This window comes from Pristiophorus japonicus, chromosome 2, assembly GCF_044704955.1.
Source record: "Pristiophorus japonicus isolate sPriJap1 chromosome 2, sPriJap1.hap1, whole genome shotgun sequence".
NCBI classification, from domain to species: domain Eukaryota; kingdom Metazoa; phylum Chordata; class Chondrichthyes; family Pristiophoridae; genus Pristiophorus; species Pristiophorus japonicus.
Window position 1 is genome coordinate 205,125,581 of NC_091978.1, and position 5,955 is coordinate 205,131,535.

Sequence of the window (5,955 nt, forward strand, 5' to 3'; positions counted from 1 at the left end):
TCCCCTCACCCCCCTCAATATCCCCTCACTCCCTCAATGTCCCCTCACCCACTCAATGTCCCCTCACCCCCTCAATGTCCCCTCACCCACTCAATGTCCCATCACCCACTCAATGTCCCATCACCCCTTCAATGTCCCCTTACCCCCTCAATATCCCCTCACCCACTCAATGTCCCCTCACCCCCCTCAATATCCCCTCACTCCCTCAATGTCCCCTCACCCACTCAATGTTCCCTCACCCCCTCAATGTCCCCTCACCCACCGCCATGTCTCCTCACCAAGGCGATGTCCGATTCCTCTCACCCACCCACCCCCCACATTGTCCCTTTTACCTCATAGACCTCCCCACAACACCTCCCACAATGTCCGCCTTACCAAGTAACCGTTCCCTGGCTGCTCCCCAGCCCAACACACAGTCCGCCTGTCAATTTGATTCATTGTTGGTCAGGAACCTGTTAGAATGTAAAACATGTCCTGCGTTAATTTCGGCAGAACCGTGAGTAACCCTTATTTCCGGTTTCCCATCCGAGTAGCCACTCCGCCCTCTGTACTTTTCTCGGCTCCGAGATATTTTTGGGCCCTTCAAATATCAGGACTGAAGGAGTTCAGAAGAAAGGAGGGTGACACAGTGGATGGACGTGTGATACATTGCTAATTTATGACCTTTATTTTCTCTTCAGCTGAGTCTTCCTTCTGGTATCAGCCCCATAGTTTGTAATTTAAAGCACAAATATCACTAAAGAGATTGCGGTGCCTGCAGCAAATCTTTTACTGTGTTCTCGGCCTTTTGGCTAAGATCATGCGTAACTGACCTGACAGGGGAGTAACCATGACCCCAACGTGGTTCTCCCTGGATCAGGAAGGTGATTCTCCTATGCTTTTTGGAAATAGGAGGTGGGTGGGGTGGCTTGACCCATCCACCTCCACGGAGGTGTGTGGGGGGCCTGACCCATCCACCTCCATGGCACGAACCTGGTATTGCAGTACTTCCAGGAACGGTGCTTGGGCTCTAGGCCTTTTGGCTAAGAGCATTGGCGCAGGGTGATCCTTGATGTGTGCAAGGTGACCTCTCCTGATATTTGTGATCTGACAAAGAATTGGAAAGATTGGCAACGAATTAAAAAAAAAACTCTTTTTACTGTACCATCACCGCGCACACTTTGCTAGCCTAGTGATTGTAGAACTGTCAGTGTAAGTAGATGAGTTAAAGAAATCCATTTTAAGTTAGAGAAGTTGCAGCCGTGAAGTGCATCTGGAGAAGTAGCGTGAGCGTGGAGATTGAAGGGCACATTATCAAGGCAAGAATGTTGGAATGTCAACAGGGTAGGTATAAAGCTTTTGTTAAGTTTCAGAATCTTGTGTATTTGAGTTTGGAGAATATACAGTGTTCCATCTCAAAAACAAAGAGGTACTGTATTACAGAATCGATTTGGTCTCAGTATTACAGTGTGAAAGAGTCATGTGCAAATCCAAAGTATTTTGCCATCCTGGAAAATCATTTTCTGGGCATCACATCACTTGTACATTGAGGATAATAGAGAACCGGATGGCTGATGTACCCCAATAGATTGACTGACAATATCTAAACATGGCTACAATACACCATACCTAGTATTTTATGAAAGCCTACAATGATATAATGGGGTGAATTTTATCCCCCAAAATGGGTTGGTTGAGTTTGGGTGAGATGTTAAAACTTTAAAAATCTCCAACCTGCCCACTTCCGTGTTTAACAAAGGCGGGACAAGGGGTGCACAACCAACCTGCTCCCAGGAGTCGGGTTGGCAATTTAGAAATTATAATGCGACTGGCAGCCTCAGATTTAACCTGCTTTGCAAGTTTAACCCTGGCCGGCCAGTCCTTCGGAAACCAGGCAGCTCAAGGAAGATGAGCACAGCTTTGGGGAGAAGGTAAGTGCCTTTACAACACTGCTAGTGAGCCAGGAGGAGCAGGAATGCACTCCCCACGGCTCCCGAGCTTTTACTCTAACCTTGGATCATACACCCCCCATCAGACCCCCTCTGACATTACAAAGACTGGGAGTGTGTGGGCAGGAATCAGATCCCACCCCGACATTCTCAGTAGCAGCTGCAGGTTCCTTACCTGGGGGAGTAGCCTGCTCCAGAGTCCTCCCCGCCGACTGGAAGCTAAGCTCATCAATCAGGCTGACTTGTGGGTGGGGATCATCTTAAAAAGAAATATGCACACTGTGAAGTCAGAATTCCACAACTTGCAGTGAAACCCAGTCGAAACTCCGTGCGCCCACCTATGTAACCCGCCGCCGTCAAGATCGGAGCCAACATTTCTCCTGTGTGACGAGTTGTTTCTCCTTGCTTTTACACAAATGATTGAACCACAACAGTGCCTTGTAACCTCCTAAGTGCAGATGAATGTGACCCCTTGTTCAGTTATGCTGCCTTCTTCTCTTTGTGAAATAATTAACAGCCCTATCTTGCGTTGGTACATTGCAATTACCTGTCTGGTTAGTCTAAATTTCCATGTACATTATTCCCTGTGCACTACGCCTTACATAAAGATAAATAATCAATAGCTTTTTAGATTATTTTCTTAAGTTTGTTTATTCCCTCCTCATTAGCACTCACATTTGCTCTTCTTCGTATTCCTGTCAGTGACTGAAGAAATGAAAGGCATTTTCCAAATGGCTATTGACCTGTAGCAGTTTGAGATTGTGGCTTATAAACTGGCACCATAAATCTTGTAAAATTGGAATATGGCAAATTGCTGAAAATAAGGAGATCTGTCACAGTAATTGGTAAAATTAGTGTTTTTGATCATTATCTGTAATCATTTATTACTCACTAAACCAGTATGGAATATGTAGAGTGGCACTGCAGCTATTAAAAGTGCCTTTTTAACACACAATACAATCGAAAGCTTTGGGGGGAAAATTACTAGTAATGAATAATTACTAGCAAGTTTGCAGATGACACTAAGCTGGGTGGCAGTGTGAGCTGCGAGGAGGATGATAAGAGGCTGCAGGGGGACTTGGACAGGTTAGGTGAATGGGCAAATGCATGGCAGATGCAGTATAATGTGGATAAATGTGAGGTTATCCACTTTGGTGGCAAAAACAGGAAGGCAGATCATTTTCTGAATGGTGACAGATTAGTAAAAGGGGAGGTGCAACGAGAACTGGGTGTCATGGTACATCAGTCATTGAAGGTTGGCATGCAGGTACAGCAGGCAATAAAGAAAGCAAATGGCATGCTGGCCTTCATAGCGAGGGGATTTGAGTATAGGGAGGTCTTGCTGCAGTTGTACAGGGCCTTGGTGAGACCACACCTTGAGTATTGTGTGCGGTTTTGGTCTCCTAATCTGAGGAAGGACGTGCTTGCTATTGAGGGAGTGCAACGAAGGTTCACCAGACTGATTCCCGGGATGGCAGGGCTGACATATGAAGAAAGACTGGATCGGCTAGGCTAATACTCACTGGAATTTAGAAGAATGAGAGGGAATCTCATAGAAACATATAAAATTCTGACCGGTTGGACAGGTTAAATGCAGGAAGAATGTTCCTGATGTTGGGGAAGTCCAGAACCAGGGGACACAGTCTAAGGATAAGGGGTAAGCCATTTAGGACTGAGATGAGGAGAAACTTTTTCACCCAGAAAGTTGTGAACCTGTGGAATCCTCTGCCACAGAAAGTTGTTGATGCCAGTTCGTTGGATATATTCAAAAGGGAGTTAGATGTGGTCCTTATGGCTAAAGGGATCAAGGGGTATGGAGAGAAGGCTTTGCGCGCAAGGCGCATAAGTGTCCTCTCGCCTGCCGAGCTGGCAGAGCCCTCCGGGCGGGAGTCGGCAGCAGCAAGGTGAAGGACCGCTGCATTGAGGCAGGTCTAATGCCAATGGTAAGTATAAAGACCTGCAAAAAAAGGTTAGTAAACTTCTTTTATTTATTTTTTTTGCAGTGATTCAGGTGAATGGGGTCCCCTGAAGGTTTTCCAGTGTTTTTTTCCTGTGCAAATTTCTATTTTTATGTGTTCCCCCCCTCCCTGGGCCCGACTCAATCCTCGGTGGCACTTTGGCGAGGATCGCATTAGCCGTCGAGATTGGGAGCTCCCGCCCGCTGCCACCCAGATTCATGGAGTAAGTTGTTTTTTTGCCGCTGGGCTGTCTTTGCAGATCTTTTGGAGGAATCACCCTTCCAAAGTACCACCAGGTCCCTCGGCGGTCATTTGGGCGGCACTTGGGCGGGCCTTAGCATTGACCAAGTTCAGGCCCCATGTCTCTGAAGCATATAGGTGGGCGGGTATCACTTCTGCTCAATAGACCATGAGCTTGGTGCCGGTTTTGAGATCCTGGTCTTCGAACACTCTTTTCCTCAGGCGGCCGAAGGCTGCACTGGCAAACTGAAGGTGGTGTTGGACTTAGTCATTGATGTCTGTCCTTGCTGATAGTAGGGCTCCCAAGGTATGGGAACTGATTCACATTGTCCAAGGTCTTGTCATGGATCTTGATAATCGGGGAGCTGTACCATGTGACGGGGGCAGATTGGTAGAGAACCTTTGTCTTATGGATGTTTAATGTAAGACCCAAACCCTCGTACGCTTCGGTGAAGGTGACAACGATGGTTTGGAGTTCGGACTCCGAGTGTGCACAAACGCAAACATCATCTGCATATTGTATTGCAATGACAGAGGTTGGAACAACTTTGGATCTGGACTGAAGGCGATGGAGGTTAAATAATTTTCCGCTTGTCCTGTAGATTAACTCTACTCCAGCGTGGAGCTTGTTAAAAGTGAAATGAAGCATTGCAGCGAGGAAGATTGAGAAGAGCATTGGTGCGATGACATAGTCTTGCTTGACCCCAGTCTGCACTTGTATTGGGTCTGTGGTGGATCCGTTGGTAAGAATCACGGGTTGCATGTCATCGTAAAGCAGGCGGAGGACGGTGACAAATATTTGAGGACAGCTGAATTTTAAAAGGACATTCCATAATCCCTCATGGTTGACAGATTCAAAGACCTTTGTGAGGTTAAAGAAAGCCATGTACAGATGTTGATGCTGCACCCTACAGTTTTCTTGGATTTGTTGCACAGTGAAGATCATGTCCGTTGTGCCCCTTAGTGGGCGGAATCCGCATTGTGACTCTGGGAGGAGCTCTTCAGCCACTGGGAGGAGACGATTGAGGAGGATTCTTGCGATGACTTTCCCTGTGGCAGACAGCAGGGAAACTCTGCCGTAATTACTGCAGTCGGATTTGTCCCCTTTCTTGAAGATGGTCACCATTATGCCATCTCTGAGATCCCCTCGCATCCTCGCCTCCTTTCAGATAAGTAAGGTAAGGTCATGGATTTGCACCAAGAGTACTTCTCCGCCATGCTTTAGTACTTCGGCGGGGATTCCATCTGCTCCTGAGGTCTTGTTGTTTTTTAGATGTTGGATGGCCTTTTCAACCTCATGTCGGGCTGGGATTGTGCCGAGGTGGTGGCAGGTAACATGCTTTGGGATGGAGTCAAGGACACTCATGTCAAAGACAGAGTCTTGGTTGAGGAGATCCTGAAGTTCTCCTTCCAGTGGGCGCTGACTGCCTCTCTGTCCTTGATGAAAATTGTTCTTGGCTCTCAGTGGGGTAGGACCTTGAGTGCTTGGGCCTTAGGTGGTCTTGGCTGCGCTAAAAAATCCACGCACGTCGTGATTGTCGGCAAGTTGCTGGTGCTTTTTCCACCCACCATCTGTTCTTTAGGTCCCGAGGTTTTTGTTGGACCTCGGCCTTCAGTTGTCTGTTGATCTACTTTCTTTTACTCGAGTTGTGATGTTATTTTCAATTCAAAAATGCCTTGCATTTGCGGTTTATTAGCTCCCTGATCTCCTGGTCGTTCTCATCGAACTAGTCTTGATGTTTTCTGGTAGAGTAACCAAAAGATACAGTATTTTGGGCCTATTGTATTTAATACATTAAATAGTAGGCTGTGTCTGTTAAATAACACTG

At 46.9% G+C, this 5,955-nt stretch overlaps 1 pseudogene; it reads left to right on the forward strand.

Moving 5' to 3' along the window:
* The first annotated feature begins 771 nt into the window (after window positions 1-771).
* LOC139252417 (U2 spliceosomal RNA) lies at window positions 772-1,009 on the forward strand (annotated as a pseudogene).
* The last annotated feature ends 4,946 nt before the right edge of the window (window positions 1,010-5,955 follow it).